General features: G+C 39.5%; 1 protein-coding gene across 9 annotated transcripts in view; it reads left to right on the top strand.

Moving 5' to 3' along the window:
* msi2b (musashi RNA-binding protein 2b) overlaps positions 1-24,079 on the top strand; it is a 301,595-nt gene that overhangs the window by 182,278 nt on the left and 95,238 nt on the right. The gene's annotated exons all lie outside the window — the stretch shown is intronic.

Genomic DNA, 24,079 nt, shown 5'->3' with positions numbered 1-24,079 from the left:
ACCTGGATTGGCAGCAAAACTAGCAAGTGCAGCTCCCAGTGTGGAATTGGCACTCAGCAGTCAATGTCACACTGAGCGGGCTGCATCGAAAACCGGTCGTGTGTCTGTGTGCAACAAAAAAATATATATATAATACATGACGGCATGCTTTTTTTGCAGTTTGTTTGTCTTTTTTAACATTAATAAGTAAATTTTTACACCTGCTGCATGAAACAGTCCAATTTTCTCAATATATGTGTCACGTTTTCAAACCTGTGCGCAGGTCTTTGCCCTCGGATACAGACACTCATAAAGTCACAGAGGCTTGAGTAGTATGAGGTGTCATTTTACAGCAACGCTTTGACATAAATTTGCCTCTTCTGCCCGACATGGTAAGGAGCGGGGAAAAAATAATGGGCCTCATTATCTTTCATCTCTTTGGCATAATACATTAATTATTTTATACAAGGCTGCCAGTTTGAGATCTGTATCCTGGGAAGCTGAGCTGCGCCTGTACAGGTTAACTGCAGCTCGGTGAAAAAGTCCCGCTATTTGACGTCACCACAATGCCTCATCAGCCACCAGTGCAAGGGATTGACCATGGCCGACTGAGCAGAGGATGTCTGTCTGCAAAGTGATTGCTGGCTCATTGACTGAGTGGGAGAGAGGAGGAAGGAGAAAAAAACAGGTGGAGTGGGGAAAAGGAACAAGTACAGTTTAAAAAAAAGGCAAGAAGAGGAAGACAGAAAGAAGGCGGGTTGAGAAGAAGAAAAGCAGGACAAGTAGAATGAAGCCATGGTGAGGGCAAAAAAAAAAAGAGAGTGGCTCGGTGGGAAGCCTCCCCCTGCTGGCTCCTCTGGCTGGAACCTGCTGCCGATGGCTTCAAAAGAGCGCCAGGCAGTCTAGGCCTCTGCTTCTAGCAATTAGAGATCACTCCAGCGGATACCTCCTGGCCAGCCAGCAAATCCCTCAAAAATACCCTCTGATTACTACTGTAGGACACAGGCTGTTTACCAAATGGATCTAGCACTGCTGAGAGTGAGGTTTGATAATGCCTCCTTTTATTCAGGCTGGAGAGGGAGCAGGGTCGTTTGAGTTTTAAAGATGGCACTACAGAGAATAAGTGTGGAATAAATTTAGGCCAGGAAATAAGAAAAGAAAGCTAACAAGTTCTTTACTTTCTTTTCAAAGTATCTTGAGTTCCTGGTTATCTTTTTGTTTTTTTATTTTTTCACAATAAAAAAAATCATGTTTTTGTACAACTAATGTCCTCCAGTTAGAATCCCTTTTTTCAGCAACTGTTGATTTTAAAGAAATTGCAGCGTTTCACCGGTTTGACTTGTGAAGGACGGCACTGGTGCAGACTAAAACAATCAGCAGCTGTGTCGGATTTAACCGATCGACACCGCCTTCGCATTAAGTGGCATCAGATATTCCGGCTCTTCTCCTTGCGTTGCTGCAGCCCCCAGACACATTCCTTATTGTATTCTCTCACCTTGACAGACCTGATATTAGCGATTAGTGTGAATGTCATTTAAATGGCAGAGCTAATCATACGCTCTGGGTCTCCTTCTACCGGAGGGCCCCTCACCTTGGCCTAATCTCAGCGACAAAGGAAATGATGTGTTTAGCCACTCTTAATAACTGCTTTAGCTCATCATCTCCCAGGTGAGCTGGGTTTACGGCCAACCTGTTTCCTCGGCAGGGGACTCACAGCGTGGAGCCTGGCCCCTGGCCCGGCTTCCTCCTCTCTCCTCAGGCTTTTTTGTTGTGATCCACATCCTGACATCAGCGCCCTAACAGGCTCACCTCTAAATCAACACCAGCAATAAATTAGTTGTGATTCTGTCGTCTGCAATGAGCCCGATGAGACACACTTGACAGGTTGGTGATTAAAGGGTAGAGGATCCTCCTCTTGTCACCTGTCTGTTTTCTTCTGCTCATGGCTGACATCTACCCCTCAATCAGTGTTGCTGTAGATGTGTGTGTGTTGTGCGCTTTAAGCTCATAGACTGGATGGGTTTGTTTTTTCGTTAGAGTCTGCTGTGCTGGCCCTGCATGGCCACTGCAAAGGGAAGGAGGATGAAGGCAGGAGATTGTGGAAGAAAGCCTGGGGTTTTAATCTCTTCCCCATGTTTATCTCACCACCAGGAGACAAACCGTGTGCCATTAAAAACATCAGCTACTCCCACTGGTTGGCAGCGCAGCCACACCTCTGAAGACATTTGAAGGACACAATAAAAGAGACAAAACCCGAAATCGGTGGAAAACCACAGTCATGAATGAGAGCTGTGATCGGATTTTACACATTTGTGGAAATTGGATTTAAGTGGAATAAAAAAGAAAAAAATATATACAGTAGGTTTGAAGAATCTGTTGTGCATTCATTGACTCTTCAAATTTGCGGCTCAAACTCTCCGCCTTAAAAGAAGAACAGAACTTATTTGAAGAAAAATAGGCAAACATCTTTAAGCCTCCACCACTCTGGGCATTCAGTCTCTTCAGGAAATGAAAATGCTAGCTTGGAATTGTCATCATATTGAGAGTTAGYCGACCTTTGACCTTGTAATACCCCTACAGCTTCTCTATTTGTGACCTGCTGGATGCTCTTAGAAAGTGAAACCATCAGGGAGGATCTACTCTCACATCATCATTCTCTGAACACCTAATAGTGGATTTACCAAGGTTAAACCCCCTGTGAGATTGCAGACACCGTGACCTGGAATACTGAGTTTACATCTGCTCACACACAGAAACAAACACACACACACACACACACACACATTCTCACAGACACAATTTGAAGCACGCCTCCGTGAGACAGGCGTGTTTTCTTTGGACATGATGCTCCACATGAATAAACTCAGCGTTGTCTGGTCATGCATAGTCTTACAGACAAAGCATTAAAAACATGKTCAGCAGTCTTGATATAAAAGCAGGAATAATTTTAATCTGCATGTTAGAGTTAGAGAAGGAGACAAGGGAAGAGGTGGCCTCTGTCTTCATTCTCCCCAGTATTTACAGCTTGATTGGTGCCTACCCAGGCATCTTACAGCTGAGCGCAGCACATGAGGGAATTAACTGTGTCTGCTGTGCATTGTTRGTGAAATATGTCGCTTCAAGTCTTTGTAAGACTTTTTAAAAACATGCTGATCCACACAGGTGTGTTTTGATAGCTAGCACATACATAAATGCGCTGCAGAAATACTGATTCTCACCAGATTTGTCWTTTTAAATTTTTTTTTACAAATAATAGTGATAAAATGTATATGGGGYTCTTTTCCACAAGAAATATTTACAAAACTTGTTAAGACATAGCCTGGTTAAAATCAGACCCTTGTCCTTTGCTTTGCTTCAAATGAGGGTCTGGACTCTCGGCTATAGAGAAGTGATTCTTGCTGGAGGCGTGGCCTGTGTTGAAGTTTAAAACGAATGTCTCAGTTGGCCGCGACGTATGTGTGACATATGTCGCCAGCTCCACTGTGAAGGAGGCTAAGCTGAGAAGCTAACCGGAAATTGTTTGTTCTGTAAACAGCCCTACTGAGAGGAGAGAAGTACCGAGCCAAACGAGACGACTGTAAATGAGAGCTGCTGCTTTGTCAGACACATTTAATTTAATTTAGAAGYCTTATCAACATGGACTGGCTTCACTCACTTCCTCCACTGCCATAGCTAAATGAACTAGTAGACACTGCGCAAAATCAATGTCGTTCAAAACTCCTCCTTCTGTTCTCTGATTGGCCCAGACGAAAATTTTCCTGAAGAAATCCTTGTCTATGGCAGAAATCCCAGAAAGAGCAGTGAAGGGAAACTAGAATTGAATGAAATTGCATAGAAAGGCAAGGGCCAGACTAGTTAAGATATAATAAAAAACATAAATTTTATTCATATTCAAAATAAAAGCCTAGCATTCTTTGAAGGAATGCATGTCATCTCCTACCTTTCATTACATATCTTTAAYTCAAGATGGCCGCCACAGTCAGCTGTTGCAAGATCAGTTGTGATTGACTCTGCAACCACCATATATGCTTTAACTCATTATCCATAATTTTAAGTAAGTTGTGGCCTTTTTTTTTTGAGCAAAGTTATATTAACTGTAGCTGTCATTGTTACTGATAAATTAAAACAATTAAAGCAAAGATATGTGATTCTCAGCTACTGCTTCACCAAAGTGTAGCTCAATATCTGTAAAATTCACRAAGTATTGGCCATTTTTGGATTTAATTGTTTTGGTTAGCTGTGGCAAACATCTTGAATTGGGGAGCTCTAAAATGTATTCAATTATTAATGTTCTTACASTTATTAACTTCTAAAAGTTTTATTAAAATCTATCAAGTGATTAATGAGATAAGAGATTAACAGGGTTGATTACTAACAGTTTAAACAAATGTTTTAAGCAAAGGTTTTTTTGCATTGTGTAGTGCTTAGTCTATATGTTGGGAAGGACTCTCAGCTTACTGGATCAAAAGATTTTCTGAGTATCTCTAAAACTTGCTGAGCCATTTGTTGTATTTTTCAAGGTCAAATAGCTGTGGCARCCATCTTGAATTGGATTGGCTTCAAAACTTGTTTAGTTATAGATGCATATCTAAAAATAATGTTCTGTAAATATTTGTCCAGTGGAAACATYATTGCTCAGCCTTCACCTTTTGGGAGTTTTTTGATAAAAAGCATTAAAAAGAACTGTTGCATAGCATAGCACAGCGTGATGTGGACTAATCTGTGAAGGAAAATAAACTAAAGTAAAGGTAAAGGAGCAAAGTTTTKTTCAGAAAGACAACCTTATCCTCACCTGGCCTAAGCTGGTTTTTGAGGTGGCTCAGTTCTTGCTTTGTGAATTGTACTTCAGCTGTATATTGTAAGGTCAGTTGTCTCTGGTAGCCATCTTGTATTGGGTTAGATGTACACCCAGTGATTGTTTTCTACAAGTTTCATTAAAATTTCTGCAGTAGTTCAAGATATATTTTGCTCACAAACAGAAAGAACTGCTTTCAGTATTTAAGGGTAGCATTTTAAAAACAGATCCTGCTTTAATACTTAGGCCTTAAAATATGTGTTGAAGATTAGTCTCAGCTACTACCCCACCAAATTCAAACTCAAAATCTGTAACATTGGCTGAATCATTGCCATTTTTTGTTTGCTAAGGTTGCCTAGCTCTGGTGGTCATCTTGAATGGGAGTCCAGAGGTTACCCCAGGTTTACACTGCATGCGGCTCCGCTCCGGTGCGCTGTGCAGTTCGCCGTCATTTGTTTCCACCCTGATTTACACTACCTGCGGTTTCACTTTTGCATGTTTACATATGCTGCATGTTGTGATCTGCTTCCCAAACAGAAAGATAAATTCTGACAGCATGTATATATAAATTTACCCATATACTTATTAATATATTAGGATATTGATAAAATGTAGTCTGCCTTTGGTGTTTTATTTTGAAAATACTGATGTTATGCTCTTTCCTTTTCCTGTTGGTGCGGTGTGATCTTTGTAGATTGACTCCACACTTGCATTGCTGTCTGGCAAAAATAGGATCTGATCTACCGTAATTTTGCTGGATCACCATGTGCATTCAGAGAGGAGCGGGCGCAGTGTAAATTGGGTGTTAGTCAGTTGTACATCTAATGAGTATTATCTGAAAGTTTTATTCAAATATGTCCTCTCATTCATGAGATATTTTACTAAAATTATAGACAAATAAACACACAAACATAGGCAAAAACATTATCATTTTCCAGTTGATAATAAAAATGCACCAGATTAACAAACAAAATATATGAATATTTTACTAAAACCTTTCTTTTTCAGTCTTAAACTTGTTTTTTTAGTTGTCCTTTTTGAGTGTAAAGGTGGAAAACACCAGCCCACACTGAAAACCACAATCAGCTGCTGAGCCACAGCAATCACCTCTCACAGAGAGATTGCGAGCTGAATTAGATTACATCACCTGCAGTCCAGGCGTCTAATCTTAGATTAAAGTGAAAAAGAACAATCTGTGGTTTCTCTTTCATGTGATCCTTTTGTTCTTCCTCTGTGTGTCATGCAGGGTCAAACTGAGTTTTTGTGCTCTTTAAAGTGTTTAACCAGCACACCAGCCTCCGGCTCCACCCCGGTCTGAAGCAAGCCTCCATTATGCTGCTGTTGTTATGTTTCATGTGTATTTGACCAACTTTTACCATCCTGCMGCGACTTGCTGCTGATTGGCCTCCCACAGCCCTGCTGGTTTATCACTTAAACAGTTGTAGCAGTCATTTTTGAAGTGGAGGAGCTTTTTATACAGAAGCAGCCAAGACAATCATAGCACTGCGGGGTACATCCTGCTTTTGACTGCTGTTTTGCCAGACAAGATAGACTTGCTGATGTGCCTTTTTTTTTATATATGTGTGTGTGTCTAGCAGCAAAATGCTGCAAAAATAGCAATTTTGTCTGCCGTCATGAACAATGAAGCATCTGTAATAACCAACAGCTCAGAAGGAGCGCGTGGCGTCTTTCCCCATATTTACCAGCAGCGTTCATGCTGCTTCAAATATTTGTAAGAAACGAGAATTTGACATGTCTGAAAATGACACGCGGATCCACTGAAACCATTATCTGACCATTACATCTGACACACAATAAAGATGCATTTGAATGTGGCCCTTCTCCTTTCACACAACTGGCAACTAGAGATGTTTAAGCCCTCCTCACAGCACCCTCCCTCTCACAGTTGACCTGAGAAAGTGTGTGTGTGTGTGCGTCTGTGTGTGAGAAAGCGCTTTCACCCTGTAATATGGGTTGCCTAGTCGAGCGTAAGTGTCAGGGTGGAGATGCCTGGCTCATTAGGCACTATGGCAGGATAATGTATGAACAGTGCTCATGAATGTTCACACAGGTATAGAGAATGAGCAAGAGGGAAAGAGGGAGGCAGCCATTGTTCTTCCTCTTCTGTCTTCTCCGTCTTGCCCACTGCCTCCTCCTCCTCCTCCTCTTCTCTCTCCACCTCTAGTTTCTTCTTTGTGCGTGCTTGCCTGGGGATATTTAGGCTCCCCGGTCACATTATGCCCTGTTTTTTGATGCAGAGCTGCCACTCCACGGGTTTACACCATTCATTCCTAAATTAATTTATTTATTGGTTTATTAAATTTAATTCATTGCGTCTTGCATGATTCTTGTTTTGCGGCTCTGTCGCTCGATTGACAGGTTGCCAGTCATGGTAAGATTCCATATCCCATCGGCGTCATGCAGCAGCACGCTGCTAATTGAGTTGAATGCGTAGCTCGTCTCTCCTCAGTGAATCCATCTGTCGCTGTCGTGTCATCAGTTTGTTCGCACTTGACAGGTTCCAAGACTGTCTTTGTGTGTTTAAATATGCGCTTCCCGTGGAGGTGTGCAGTGCTTTTGAAATTTATGCAAGAAAGTGTTTATGTGTGCAGTACAATGTCCTGTAAAATGGGTAGCTGTTCGAGGGCTTGTTCTTTGTTACCTTCCTGTGGCAACAAATCTTAAGCCAGCAGACACAGAATCACATTTTGATTTAGTCCAAAAACACTTGAGTTTTTCCTGYCTTTGCGTCACGACTGCCAGCCCAGGACTGAGTAGCTTCCTGTCGAAGCTCATTTTGCATTCTGKTGCAAAACCTTCCCCAAATAACCTACACATGTTGTCTTTGCTACCCACATGAGTTACAATGGGATCAAGTTGAGCTCCTCTTATGAATTAAAGAACATGGCCTAAAATGAAGTGGACATATCATGCTTTTAAATCCTCCTTTTCACATTTAAATCATCCAGTTGGGGTCTATATAAAGCAGAACTGCAATGCTTTGGTCTGAATTCCACCTTACTGTAACTCCACTTTCTTTCATTTTTTCTGAGGTGTGTCTCAGATCGAGACGTTTTGATGCAAACACGACACCACCCTCCAGCTTCCAAAGTGGTCCATTGTAGCTTTATAGAGGAGTTTCTGACTATATAGAAACATTTTATTTAAAAATAGTTTAAAAGATGTCAGCAAGGTAAAACTTGTCCATCCAGCCTTACATGTTGCAGCCAGAGTCTGACCGAGAGCCAGAAGAGAATGAAGACAACCAAATTGTAGTTGGTAAGTCCAGGCCTTATTACAGATAATTTGACGTAATAGATATAAAGAGAAAACTGGGAGAGACTAAACTCAACTTTTCTGTACTACTACAAAATAAATTATTTATTGGCTAAAAAGTGGATTTATCATGATATGTTCCCCTTTAACTCCCAGGATGCATCAGGTGAGCCTTGGCCACCTGTGATCCTGACTTTCTTCCTTGACTTATTTCAGTAGGTCCTGCCTGCCACAGTTTGAAAATATCCCACAATAAACTCAGCTGTGAAAATGCTAGAATCCCACTTGTTGGCTATTACAGTTCCATCCAAACATTTAACCTTGCCTTGGAGGTTCCTTTTGCAAGACACAAAGCAATGCATGTGTGGTACTAATATGATAAATCGGGCTGTTGCACTATTGGCCCTTTTTTGGAGGGATTCTCTCCATGTAATGGGACAGAGATGGATTGAAAGGGATACTGTGTGGTTGTGTTCATTCACACATGAATCACATGGTGTTTGCTTTGGTCTTGATCTACGCCAGGCTCACGCTGAAAGAGAATGAACTTAAAAGAGAGTCTGTCTGTGTGATGTGTTCTCTCTATCAGGAGATATATGACGTCTACACTGTGTTTCACCGCCTCACCTTCATCACTGTCTTTCATCGCTGCTGCCAGCCCCACTCTGTTCTCTCGAAGTTGTGTGTGAGTGCGTGTGAGAGAGAGAGARGGATGGGAAGAGAGACATCAAGAGAATGCGTGCGAGGAGGAGAAGGTGTACGTCGCAGTGTACGTTGATGGCACTTCACACGGCAGCGTGTGTCCTTACTTTGATACAGTACAAGCATGCTGTAAGACTCCAGCGAATAAAGACAGTGTTTGAACACGGTTTGAAAGAGGAGGTTCACTGCGCTCCCCTGTCGGCGTGCTTTGGGAGGGATTCTGTCTTGAGGGGAACTTTGAATATTTTGAGGGCCCTGAGTGTTTTCCYTCTACCTCCAGAGACAGTTTGGCTGTCTGGCTGTGTGTGAGCATTGGCGTTTCGCTGTATTTGTGTACCTCGAGCATGCGGGAGCAAACTTTGTAAGCACTACAAATGAGCAGTTTCCTTATCATCAATCCCACCTTTCACGCTTTTGTGAGCTTTAATATAACAGATACTCGCAGACTCTCAGAAGGTCGCACACGTGCATGCGTGAGCCTGTAGACACACACGAGCACAACCAGGCACACACCCCTTCTTCCAAACTGTCACAGTTGAGGAGCAGTTGCATCAAAGGCCGCTGTCTCTCATCTCATTTTATCTCCGTCATCTTCTCGGCGGTTACTTTTTCTCGCCTCTGTCACTTCACACATTTTTTTTCTTCTTTTGCTCATTCCCTTGTGCTTCTCGCTCTTTGTTTCCAACCTAGTCTCTTTCTCACCTTTGCCTTTGTCTGCTCTACTTACCTGCTAGGAAGGTTCCCCTCCAAAGAAAAGCTATTTTTATTTTTTTTTTTTGCTATTATTTTATATTCAACTCTTTTTTCTGGAGAGTTCACTTTTTTGAAATGTAGCCTCAAAGGATCCGTACCACAGGTTGTTCTCTGTCCACTACTCTGCAAAACCCAGTCCTACCCCCACCCAATCCATCAGACAGCAGCAGCCAGCCTCACCAACTCTTGCCTCATTTCTCATAAATTAGTCTTACCTCTCACACACTTTGCTTTTGTTTCTTGCTCTTACTCATTCCATTCTCCCCATGCCCTCGCCCGCCTTCCATCTCTCTGTGGTCCTCACATTTCATTTTTCTTCCTACAAATGCCACACTGCAGTCCCTTAAGAAATGTCATTTCTGTCTTCTCCTTTTGTTCTGTAATTTCTCCATGTCTCTCCTTTTCTCTTGGGAATTTATTTATCGTTTGCCATTCTCCTGTCCCCAGCTCTCTGATTTCTCTGTCTCAGTCTCCCTCACTATGTATGTCTTTCTATCTTTGTCTCTTAACGCGCAACCTCTCCCCTTTTCTCCTTTGTATCCATGCAACCCCCTACCCCCACCCCCAAAAAATAAAATAAATCAAATTTCATATTTATCATGGATATTTGGACATTTTATGTCAAATTGTTTTATTAATGACAAAATAAAAGACAAATGTGTTCAGTACTGTAAGAACTGTGATTTTTTTTTTCTGTTGGAAACCCTCCAGCAAGGTGGAGATCAGTCAAGTGCCMCCCTACAAAGAGGGCCACAGGAGCACCAAGCACACTTTGGTATTTCCATGTCTAGGTGTGACTGGTTCACCTGCAGCGCACTTGGACCCAGGGTGGGATTGGAAAGAATATATTAACATACATTACTGGTACACTTGTTGGCAGTTCACTATTTCTATCCAAGATATAAATATACCAGCTCATATATACTGCCAAGAGTGAGTAGAACATGTCTTTTAAGACTTAATTTGAACTAATCTGTTAAAARTCCAAATCAGGCATGTTTAACATTCAGAGTAGCATCTCAAATTGGTCTATTACTTTTCAACATATACACTTAGCACAAAAAGTAAATAAATTTGTGTTTGGTAGAATATTTCCTATAACAATTCCTGTTGGCAATAAAGCTTAGACCATTGGGAAGCCTGTACCACATTTTTAAGGAGCATGCAATTSTAGGATGAGCAGTAGAACTGAGTATGTATGACAGCAGTAAGTTAGCCATATCTTCTCTGCCAAACAGCTTATTTTGCTGTTGCTATTGACTAGGGGTGCACTGATTAATTGGTCGGGTGAATTATTTCCATAATTTTGGGTGACTGGCGATGAGCTTGTGCTTACATGAGAAGCCGATCTTACCCACTGATCTTATCTACCTCTGCAAAGGTCTGAAAATCAGCCACTTTTGCTCTGTTTTGTTGACTACCTCATGTCCAGTTAAAATAACTTTGTATTGCATCAAGGGTATTGTTCACTATTTTTAAAATAAAATAAGATTGAAACAGTAAAGGTATATTGTGATCTTGTAACACCTGACAGTGTCATTTATTAAAAAAAGGATAAAATCAGAATCACTGCACCCCTATTATTCATACTTGTTTTGAGTTTCTGGTACCCCCTGATGCAGCCAATCAGGTGCCAATATTAATATTTATTGCCAAGAAACAGAGTATTGCATAAGTATTTTTGTACTGTCTAAAATATTTTATGGTACTCCAGAAAGAAGGCACTTCTGCAGTTTCTTGTCCATGTTAGAAAGCGTAGGTTTAAGCCTGGACAATCTGTTGGTTGCCCTTGATCGACATACAGTATATTTACCCTATATATCCTTAATTTTATAAAGTGCTCCAACATTTTTAATACATCAAATTTAGTGCCATGTTGTCAAGTAATGCAAAAAGCAATGTCTAACTTTCATTTGTTCATTTTCAAATAATTTTTTATCTATTATTACTTTTGTCAAATTCAAGTTATTTCTGTGACCATTGTGGGTTTTTCTTTCATTAAACAAGGGGTACCAACAATTTTGTCCACGTGTGTACGATATAAATCTTGGCATTGACAAAGACTCAGGCTCTGGCCTAGGTGGTTCAGAGAAAATTGGTGAGATGTATCACAGAAATTCAATGCTTCAAATGTGATTTTGATTCTTCTGTGCAGAGTAAACCATTTCACACATGCTCCCAAGTGGTCAGAGAACCAATTTGTTAGGCCGCTGACAACGGACGATCTGGCTGTAAGAGAACACACAGATCTTATCTTAGATGTTAAAATACATTTGTCAGGCTCGTCTACCAAACCAAATTAATTTGTTTAGGTGACCACTATCTTATTCTTCTGTTTGGCTTTGTGCTAGATGATTTCTGTCTCATGCTAACAGCTTTGAGGGGGGRGTACGTGATCACAGATTTAGAGTTCTAGTTTTATATTTTTAGATCTGGTGTGTTTTGAACGTCTCGTTTCTCATTGCATAGATTTGACTGCCATTATACTTTCAGAGATGGGTCATTTTTGGAGCTCTCACTTGGCTCAACAAAACACTGTATGAGACAATATATCATGTCTTGTCTCTCCCTTTCCAAGTCCATTTTTGTCAGACCAGMAGTGACCCTTCCCTGGTGGATTTCAGTGCAAAGACTCCTCTTGAGAACACTTCTCTGGCGTCCAGACGTGCAGGCACTTGTGTTCCATCAAAATGCTAATAATATCGTCTGCAATATCCCAAGCAATATTATTGTAGTGCTAATTGGTGAAAAAAAWTGTTGATGGGAGCACCTGCCCACTCCACTACTCCATTATTTTTAATTACAATGGCTGTAATAAAAGGGAACAAATTGTGTAATGATCAATGTTTCGTCAGCGCAGGTGACAGTTTTGCTCTTATTGGCTTCAGCACAGCCATGTGTGGCTCATTTAGATGGCAGGGAGATACTTGTTTGAGTCTAGCAGCGCTAAGTGAATATGGGCTCTCAGGAGAGGGACTTCTTTTCCTTTGGTTTTATGCAGCATGATTTATTCATCACACCACATGTCTTCCAAGTGGTGTTTGGGCACTTTTCATGTGCTGGCATGTGGGATGTTACCCCACACCTCCTCGTGGTTTAGAACTTGAAAATGTTGCTTTGTCATAAAGGTGAAAGCAAAAGAAGGGAGCTGAAGTCTAAAATATGCAAATTTGGAAATATATATATTTATAATCTAATAGGTGAAGAAGATTTGTGGAACTAAGAGAAGGAAAAAGCAGCTTTTTTTAGAAGCGGTCCCTGTCTTCTAAATTGTCAAAGTAACATTTTTTTTGCAGCATTGGCCAGAGAGTGAGGGCAATTAAAAGCTTTTTGGTAGTTCATTCCTTGTATGTGTCAGCTTTTCTAGCTGCCTTCAAAGTGATAATGCTCGCTGGCTTTTGCCCGCAGGGACTGCTCCATCTTATTAACTTGTCTTGGGAGACAGGGCTGCCGTTCAGCCTGGAGAAGGACCTCTAAGTCCCGCATGTTTTTTTTTTCTTAACCCCAGACAGTCACTGCCCACTGTATCTGTATCAGATGTGAAAGAGATTGTGTGCACACGCTTATCGCCTGACACAAGTCAGGAGCAGTTTTAACAGATCAGAGACTGTAATGAAATATAATCATTTAATGGGGGACAGTTAAAGAGTTTTTTTTTCAGTAAAGGCAAAGCAGTTACAGAATATGAAAGAACCATTCAAACTTCTTTCCTTTAAATACTTTGCTAGACATCGGTCATCAGATTTAATATCTGTAAAACTGATTGAATTGTAACACTGGTTGAATGTTTGTGTTCTGTAAGATCAGCTGGCTGTGGTGGCCATCTTGAATTTGATTGATATTCAGCTGTAAAGGTGAAGCTGTTTAGATTTGATAAACTGACACACAGAAGGAGAGTAAAAACACATTTTAACAGTCATGCTCTCTTTGAAAACAAGTCAGTTTTACCTATTAGTTTGTGTTTAAATGAGACATTCAGTTGTGGTCTATATAAAGTGGAACTGCAATGCTTGGGTTTGAATTCCTCCTTATTGTAACTCCACAAGCCCCTCTTTCACCCCTTTTCTGAGGTATGTCTCGGATCAACTCATTTTGAGGCTGTCTCTTTAAATCCAAACAAGTTGCTATGTGCCCCACCCCCCTCCAGCTTTTAGACTGGCCCATTTAAGTTTGTTTGAGAGGTTTGTGACTATATAGCAGCGCAGAAACATTTTGTTTACAAATTAATTAAAGATGTCATCAAGGGACTTGTCCATCCATTCTTACATGTTGGAGCCAGAKTCTGACCCAGAGTGAGAGGAAAATGAAGACGATCAAATTGGTTAAAAAAATTTAAAGAAAATAGATGGATTTTTGGGTGGAGCCAGAGTCATCATGACTTTTGGTGTTTTTTTTTTCTACTGGAAGTATTTCCAAAATTAATGAATTTGACCTTTTTTTTTTTCTGGGTTTCCCTTTATTGTATCTTTGTCTCATTACAAGACATATAGTATTTATTAGTAGTTTTAAAACGGTGCCTATTTAAAAACCATGACATGCCCTTAAACCAGAATCCTGAACACGCCTCACTCTAAACTCAGACGTAGTTCTTATAAGCACTTTAGTATTTGTGTATTTAATGTTTAAAGTCACATAGATATTTTAGAAATATCTGCAACTTTATTGCCAGCCTTTTTTGACTCCAAACCTTTGGGAATCAGATACATCAATTTCTGAAGTCATCTTACATTTTTATTCGTACTGYCTCTGGAGTTTATCTTAGTGGTTGATATTACTTTTGCTCTCCATCAGTCACATTATGTAGTAAGAGAATGCCTTTAAGGTGGGTTTTTACTGTTTGTAAGCAGTTATGACTGGGCTGCTTGAATGTAAAGGAAGTGTGATAGACACAGTCCAGCAGCGTGATACAACCCTAGTAAATGTGTATGTGTGAGTCTCAACACACTCAGCCTATATCTCAAATGCCTGAAGTAGTTATCCACATTTTGTTTCTCTTTTACCCAACCCTCATACTTTACTATGAGCTCATTTAGCTTTATTTTATGGGCATATTTCATCATGCCACTTCTAATAAAACCCTAAATGATCTGGTGGTCTGGTTAAAATAGCTTTCACATGAGCAGGAGGAAGACAAATGGCAGGTGTCTGCAGCACAGCCTGTGAAATTTTGCACAAGAGAACGCACTGGCATAAGCGACTGTATGGAAAAAAGAACATTGCATTTGAATAAGCACAATGTAAAAGCAAGCTCTCTCCCAGCTGTTTACTTAATGTTGAGCTGAGTCTGTATCTGCTGAGAAAATCAATCTTAAAAAGATTTACCGAGTGTAGACAAATTAGCCAGCATAAATTAGGCAGTGCATACTCATTATGTCTATCTCTCGGTGGAATTCAGCACACACTGCAGTGTCTTTATCGTTTAACTGCACTATCATAAATGTAATCATGTGTTTTATCTCAAAACCTCTGAAGCAATAAACACTGTCTCCTACTATATGTATACTGAGCTATCAGAAAATGTTGCTGTTTGAGATTCAAAGTGAAACCTTCTTATAAAAATATGGCTTTAGTTAGTTTAACCCCAGTTTGAGCCTCTTTGTTCCAGTGTTATTATCCTGTCTTTCATGCATCAATAGATGGATTATTATACATCCCTATTTGTAATTGGAGGACAGGTTAGACAAGAGGATAATTAAAATAGTGTGGTGTTGCTACTCTATTCATTTTCTGTAGCTGTGTTGACGCATGGCTCGCTATGTTTCTGTGCCCTCCTTTGTCCTCTAAGTTAATATTGTTGATGTGGCACTTACTGAGGACACACAACACAGACTTGCTGACAAACCCACACTTGTGCTCCAGCGTATGTGCACAGTTATGCAAAGAAAATTGTTTGCAAAAGTGGATGCAGCACAATTGTGCACTTAATATTCAGGAAATTGTTATGCTCAGTGTTAAATTTAAACTGCCAGTTTACAAAAAGCATTAAAAGTATATGAGGATGAGGAATATAGAGGGTTTTTTTTATATTTTAATCTAAATATGGAGTGCTCCACTCTTTTTTATGTCTGCATATATTTTCAACTGGGGGCACTTTGGACTATCTTACTTCAATATCTTGTGGACTAATATGTGTATTTACTTAATGCATAGTTATGTTGAAAGTGACAGAATAATTCTCCTTCCCACATATATCACTAACACTACTTATCTCTGCCACTTAATGAAAAGACGGTCGGCTTTGCCACCACATCRAGTTTAATTAGCTGCCCCTAAATTTAGATCACACCACCATCATCACCTTAAGGCTAACTGCAGAGATTTTTCTTCTCTACAGCTGTGGTGTGAAGGGACATTGCCAAAGCTTTTATTTGTTTACACCATTACTTGACCAGGCATTTTATTTGAAACATAAGGCTGCCTTGCAGGTCCCAAAAGTCACCAGCACTGACATGATTATTTTAAATTTTGTTATGTTGGTCCCAGGCTTTGGGCGTTCGGTCTGTCTACCTTTTTTCAGGGTTTTATGGTCTTTGCTGTGGTTTTTAGCTCTTTAACAAAACAATTCAAGACRAGACTTATTGTAGATGCCTTGTGGTTTTGTGCTTCTCTGATATCTGAAGTTTATGGGGGACATTGCTCTATTTGTGATTCATGATTTTGTTGTTCTCTGTATCCTCACTGAAGAATGCTTAGCTTAGTTTTTAATGCTTTCCTGATTTTAATCTTGAGCTTGTGCCCTTTGTTTTTGTCTTTGAATTATTTGCACAACCACAACTAACTGACTCTTCTAATTTATTTTTTATGTTAAAATGTGAAACATTTCACATTTGAAGCAAATGACAGCCTAATATACAACATAATCTATGTGTCTGATGATATCATTTACATTTTTTAATGATTTAGTAAAATTTCCTAATCAATCATTATATTTAAGACTATTTTCTGGTGTCTAAAGGCAACAACTTTAGACTATTGTGCTTCCAGGTAGTAACTCTTACCCCTAGACTCAGAGTGTAATGACAGCTAGACAAGACCACAACAACATTAGTCCTTTTAAAAGAAAGCTTACATTTGCAGTGGAGCTAATGTTAGAGCTCAAACAAAGGGCAGTGTTACATTGGCTGACAGGTGTGGTTCCCAGCTGGTAAAAGCTGACCATACTATGATAGTAGTATTGCCTGCAGCAAAAGAAAAATTGGACTGACTGTGGCAAAGTCATGGATAGCACAACCAAGGTGTGAGCAGGGAGCCATGTGTTTGTTTCCATGAGTCTGGAGGCCAGTCCTCATTATAGTCGCTGGTAAMATATTACAGTTCAGCTGACACTGTCTAAGTGAATTGTCCAGAGCAGTTTTGACAGCGAGTGGAAGGCAGGGCTAGATTATGATGGATGATGACAACAGGGGTGGTGCAGAAAGAGCGCTGATGTGTTTTTGTTGCACATGCACAGCTAATATGTACATCTAAACCGGTGGCGGAATCGGTGATGGTGTGCGCACATGCACCCAGATTGGAGTCTGATGGTTATGTTAAAATGTTTTTTCAGAATAATGCTATCATTTTTCATACCTGCAAGTTTCATTTAGAACCTTTTCTTTGCTTGTCTCGTAGCTTGAGATGTTCTTTGAAAGGAATCTGTTTTAAAAAATCAATATTTATGATCAAGATTTTGTAAAATCTTATTATTATTCTAATAGTCATATTTAATCTTAAATATTTGTCCTTTTTTTGTTTTCCTATCAGCAGAGTTTTTTTGTGAACCTGAGTAATTCTCTTGGCAAGAGGAAAATTAAACAGCTTATTGATGAAAACTAGATTGCAGTGCTACATTTCACCGGTCAACCCCCACCCATTTTTTTCCTTCAAAATAAAAGGCGGTGTGGTATCTTCAAAGGCAACAAGAAAGCTTTGAAACTAGAAAGTATTTAGCTTTTTCTTAAAAGAGAAGGAGTAGCTCCTCCAATCTCATAAACACACATGAAGTTTKAACTTTTCACAGGCCAGACATGCAACATATTCTGTTTTCCATCAAAGGCACAGTTCACAGCAAACACAACAAATACTTTATTTGTTTATTTATTTTATGAGAAACACAATTTCTAAAGAACCTTAACCTTTCTTCAAATTTCAATCAGGATTTTTTGCTTTATTTAACAAGCTTTAATAATTWAACTCTAATTGCTTCATGTGCAAAAAGTGTTTCTTAACATCTGCGAGCTTAAATAAATTCTTGAATTGCCACAATTTGTCTTGGCAGGTCAGGGTATGTCATTAGGATCTGCCAGCTGATGACATCTCCAGAACTTGATAAATTCCTGACAATTCAAAGCTCGTGGTAACACTCAACAAGCACCGGCTTCTCAAGCAAATGACTTAGAAGCTGAAAATAAAGCTGATTGATGCCTACAAAGCAGTGGAAGGCTATAAAGAGTTATCAAAGTGCTTCCAGCTTGCAATTTGAAGTGTCTGAAATATCATTAAGAACTGGCAGCTACAGGGAACTGTGCAAGTCAAGACAACATCTGGAAGACCGAGATAACTTTCAGATAAAACTGCTCGGCGGAGAGGCAAAGCAAAACGCCTCCCGTGTGACTACAAAGGACCCGCAGGAAAGTTTAGCTGACACAGGAGTGGAAGTGCATAGTTCCACTGTGTAGTGTTGATGGATAAACAGGGTCTGCATGGAGGTGTCAGGGAAAAGGAAAGCTTTCCTGCGACTTCATCACAAAAAAAAAAGTCAGTGCCTGAAGTCTGAGTGGCAGCATCTGAGTGAAGCAAGAGCAGAGATGGAGGCAAGTTGAGCAACCCGATGCATGTGTGAATGTGAGGTACAAAGAAAACACTCCTAACTGTAAAACACAGAGATAAAAACATTATTGCCCACCGCCAAAGTGTGAAGGTGGACAATAATGTTTTTGCCTGTCTGTCTGCTACCACATTATCCCATGAACCACTGGCTGAATTTTATTGAAACTTGCAGAAATGAATCGTTGGAAGTACATCTACAACTGATTGATTTTTGATGTCAACCTGACTCGTGATGGCACTCAAATAATCTGCCATTGCGCTTGATAAGACTTCTTGAAATAAGGACAAATTTTCAGGCTAATAAGATTAATAAGGCAAACTCTCTGCTCTTGCTTTCTACAACAGTCTCAAAACAAGATCCAAAATACTTTTTGACTGGACATAAGATTGTAACAGTACATCTTTGCAGTGTGTAATTCATTTACAAATATTGTGCCAACATTTGTTGTAGAAGCTGAGTCAGTCAAATCCCGTTGAGATCACAGATTTCTTTTGCAAATGAAGCCTGGGCCTGAAGGCTACCTATCGTATATGTTTTTGGTCTGTGGGAGGAAACCGGAGTACTCAGAGGAAAATCCACACAAACACAAAAACATGCAAGCTCTGCACAGAAAGACCCCAGGTCCAAACCTATAGATCAGACCCAGGACCTTCTTGCTGTGAGGCATCAGTTCAAACCACTGAACTGTTGTGCATAACATTATTTTGGGGGTTTGAGAACATAAGGTGATGTTAGGTTCGAACTTTTATCATGGAATGCAGCAAGCATTATTCAATTCTTCAAATAATGCAAAGCTTTTTTTAATTTATTTTCATGTCATTTTAGCAAATTTCACTTATTCTTGACAGATGGATTTAAAGTACTTTTTAACATTTGAAGTATGTCAAGATACTCTTTTTCAATGAATCTCCTGACCTGAGCATCTCTGAAAATACAGAAAACTCCCAAATCAAATATAAGAAAGTGCTTGAAATATATAAAAAAATGAACAAATGAGGGAAAAATAGAAGAACCACACTTGTTCACAGTTGTAGTTTACAATATTAGATGGTTTTCATAAGAACCATGAAACGATAGAAGTGTCTGTTCTTTGCTCTTCCTTGGAGCAGATGGGAGAAGGTGAACACTCCATCCTCAGGTTCATTGGTCCTTTGGCTTCTTCTAGCATGGCGAATCCATCTCCCAGTAATCAGTCTAGCTTCTGGGTTGTTGCCCATCCTCCTTCCCACTTGTCCTCCCTCCAAAAAACTGACTCATTCACTCATTCCCTCTCTCATCCACTCTGCTTTTCGCATTTGGCCACCAGGGAGGTGTGTGGCACTGGAGCAAGCATTATTGATAGAGCATCTGTTTAGACATGGTGCAGGATCTGTGGCATGTGGGCAACCAGCTGGGGGTTCAAGCAGGGGAGACATTATGTCATATTACATATCTTGAGATGTCTCGTTCACTTGTATCTATGCCCATTTCGCAGACACACACTCCCACAGAGACTCAAGAAAAACAAACACACGCCACAGTCATTCCCACTTGTATTACTGGAGTTTCCATCTATCTTAAAAAATTCAAACTCGGCCTCTTAATGAGGGTGTTTTAAAAAATTTATTGACAATGTTTTAGAAGTTGTCTGATTTCCCTGATGCGCAGCAGCAGTTACAAAAATCAGTTTCAGAGTCCTGTTTCAGTCCAGGAGGCCTGAGGCAAAGATTCTGGCATCGCGGGTTTATTGGGGCAGCCAGAATGACCGAGAACTCCATCCAGATAATCACCACACATCTCATATAGATGGCCAAACTTATCAAAGCTCACACAGCCTGCTGCCAGTGGATTTCCATGCTTGGCAGCTGATAAAACAGTGGATTTTATAGTATTTTGAACTTTCAAGACTGTCTTTTTATGATGTCACACTGATATTTTTGTGACAATACACAGGCAGTCTGGCTGTCATCAGTTTTCACCTTGTGTTGTTATAATCAGTGGTAAAATATTACAAGTTTGTCCTGTGATAAATATACAAAAAATCTAATCAAAAAGGTGAATAGACTTTCTTAAAGCCTAACTAAAATAAGCACAATTGAAGAAAACCTTGTACTAAAATCCCAACCTGTCAGCTAAAGGTTTCTTTGACATCTATGAATTTTATGTCATGAAAATAATTTTAAAACAGATTAAACCTCAAAAATATAAAATAAATCATTCATCAGTGTTTATAGGACAGGCATTTTTATTTAACTTTAATGTGATATGGATCAATGGCATTGCTTCTTCCTGAGCCACAGTCTTACCATTGTTAAAAAAAATAAATAAATTAAAAAAACATTTATTACTGGAGCTAAAATAATGAATTTTAGCCATGAACATTACATAGAATCTAAAATTTTAGTTTTGCTAAAACCCAACCATGAAAAAGCAAAAGCGGATGTCTTAGTTACCAAAGTCCACAAGTGACACATTCCCTGCCATTTAAATGATGTAAAAGGAAAGAGTGAATCATCAGACCAGGCTACAGTCCTTCTATCATTTAAACCAGTGTAGGTCGAACTTATTAACATGAACCCACAAACCCACAGGTTCAAACACAGCCAGAACCAAAACCATATGGCCTGTTTTTAAAGTGGGGGGTATGATGTACTGGATTTTCCAGGCACATAGTTCAGTTCTATACCACAGTCAAGTAACTATGTTACCTTCAGTTGTTATGAAAAAGTTATTTATATCAAATATAAATTGGACTTTGCATAATATAGCCTTTCTAAACACCTGAAAATTGGCCTCTATCTCTTGAAGAACCTCCCACCGTTTCTGACACTCCCATTTCACCATGTTTTCACCACAATGCTTTGGGGGAGGGRTGCTCTGTGGGGCAGGAGCTCTGCTGCAGACTGAGCTCCAGGGAGGAGCTTTGTGTAAGTAGGCGGAGCTTTGATCCATCAAGTGTTTAGGCAGTTCCACATGACTAAAGGAGATTCAAGGATTTCTTAAACATGCATGAATGAGTCAAAGCCACACTGAAAAAAAATAGTAATACGTATWTAAAATATAAAGCTCAGAAAGTCAATTTTGCAAAATACTACCCACCCAGGAGAAAAATATCTATAGCAAATGTTGCCATGTTGCTAATTTAAGGCATCATCAACTTCTACATCAATAGATTGATTAGTAGATTGTTAAAGCCTTCACTCCAGGCACATTTGGTGCGTCTTTTTTTCTCAAGAGAGCAGCTTCATGATTTAAATATGTAAATTGTTCAGCGCACACCTGATCTCTGCTCCTCAAAGCAAAGATCAGGTGTGCCATCAAATCGAAAAGATGTCATTTAAGGCAAACAGACTTTAAAAGGTGCAGGTGCAAGTCCAGATAAAGAACAGAGTAATTCCACCTCTTTACTTGCAGCTTAGGTAGCTGTCTTCATGATTTTTTGAAGATCCTGCTTTTAGGTTTTCTTATTACATGATCTGTGTTAGTAAATTGTTTCTGTCCTTTATTTATACCAGTCTTTTTATATCTTATTTATATTGTTAAACAAGATAAATACTTGTTTAGTAAAGGTAAGATTGGTGTTGCTTTTAAATGATTTTTATGTTTGTTTGCTTTTTCTTTTGAAAGAAACTCAACTTTCAATTCATTTAAAAATACACTACATTGCACTATTGGTTGCAAAATACATACATATTACTGTATATGTTTATTTTATACCATATTTGATGAAAGGTTTGAAGCAGCATCAAAACAATTATCTACAGGACTAATTATTGAAATACATCAGCCTTTGTTTTTGATATATTTCTCAGTTTTTTATACATGAGCGTTTCTCTTTTGATCAAGAAGCTTTTCAGTGTTTTTAATGTTGCTTTGCTCTCTTTGCTGGATTAGAAGGCTTCTGCTGTGAAGGTGAATAATCCTTTACAAGCACTAGTACAAGTACATAATCCCCATAGAGCAGCTTCAGGAAGTCTTCACCATCTGCTCAACTTTGGGAAAGAACTTCAATTAATTACCATAATTGAACAATAATGCACAAAGGCAAAAGATTGTCTTAATTTAGTTGAACTGTTTTGGTTTTTCTAAAGTGCTAACATGAATTCTTTCATTCTGTAGTACAAAAGATTTAGTTTGCCTTTATCTTTGTTATTTTTCAAAAAGATTAATTTGTTTGAAGACTATCACTTATGTTGTTCTTCCTTCAGACTGTTTGCTTTGAATAAATTCTTTTTTTTTCTTTGGTTTTGAACTGTTTAGCTTAAAATAAACTGTTTGCAATGTTTGAATGGAAATGAGACATTTCGCCCTCAACTCTGACTGCCCAGTTTGGCCCCTATCTTAACTATGGACACTCATAGCGGTCAGTTATGGGTTCATGGGCATGAACACAACTGTCTTCCRTGCCATTTGTTGTGTCTGACCTTTAAGATGATGAAGCGCAGGGAGAGTGACCCCTGGCAGGGTTTGTTCAAAGAGCAGCCTGCTGGTAACGGGGGGTCCAATGCCTGGCAGCCTGCTGGGGGATTGATCAGCCCCTCACTCAAAGGCCAAATGCAGAAAGCCTAGCCAGAGGAGAAGGCCATGCAGGACGTGAAGCCATCCTCTGCTTTGAAGCCTCCTCCAATATAGTTCAGCTGCTCCACTGCATGAATAAACATGTCTAACTCCTGACTGTTAAGATGCTCCTCTGTCCCTTTCTTCTCTCTTCTGTCTTCCTCTCCCCTGCCTGAGCTAACATTGATACTAGAAGATTTGAGTGGAGGTTACAAATTCATTTTTTTCTTTCTTTTTTCTCTTTTCTCTTTTTGTCTTCGTGCCTTTACACTTTTTTGTTTGCCTCTTCTTTTTCAACTCACCCCTTCTCTCCCGGCTTCTTGTTTGAATACTTCCTGTGCTCTAGCCTTGTTGCGCGGGATTAAATCCACTCATTCAGAGCTTGCATTGCTTCCACAGATGTCAGCTTTGAGATTGAAATGAGCTCCCCTTCTGCAAAGAGGCAGAGTTAAAAGGGAAATTGTGAGAGTGGGGAGGATGAAGAACTAAACAGAGTTGCAAAGTCTTGTAATATCGAAATGTTGCCAGTGTGTGGCATGTATGACTTAGGAGAATTGATTGTGCGAATAATTATGATTTATTTTTTTATTATGATTTTTAAAATCCAGTGGTCTTTTACGTTGTTGCTACTCATTTAGCTGCCTTTTGATATGCTTATGATGTCATCAGATGTGGGTTTGTGATAAAAGGCGTGTCAACAAACAAGCAAAACGAAGGGGAAACATGCTGCGTGAATGCATGAGGAAGCTTGCTTTTGTTTCAGACATCGTTCCACTGAAAGACCATCCTTTCTGCAGCTTTGTTCGAAACAAGTGCAGAAAGAAAACCAAACTGGTTTACCTGCTTCAAATGAAGCAAACATGCCGAGTCCCCTAGTTTAAAATCACTATTTAACTTAGCGTGCATGTCAAGAACTTTCAAAGGAAACATCTGCCCACTTGTAGCAACAAACAATGCATACTTGAACACATAAAACACAGATTCATGCACTAAGCTCCATTAAAATAATGTTGAAATCTTTATTGAGTCATTTAAAATGGTGAACATATTTTACAAGGCTGTTAAATATAGTTTTTGTAAGGAATTCTCATAAAAGCTAGTGTTAAACAATTTGTCAAGTGATGCAGAAGATGAACAGATAACCTTCCAGGACAAATTACAAAAGACTGGTAAATGTTTTAGATTCACAAATAGAATTTAAAAATAGTCACTCTCACACTGTGTTATTA

The sequence above is a fragment of the Austrofundulus limnaeus genome, unplaced genomic scaffold (assembly GCF_001266775.1).
Source record: "Austrofundulus limnaeus strain Quisiro unplaced genomic scaffold, Austrofundulus_limnaeus-1.0 Scaffold37, whole genome shotgun sequence".
Classification (NCBI taxonomy): domain Eukaryota; kingdom Metazoa; phylum Chordata; class Actinopteri; order Cyprinodontiformes; family Rivulidae; genus Austrofundulus; species Austrofundulus limnaeus.
This window is presented reverse-complemented; position numbering and strand designations above follow the sequence as displayed.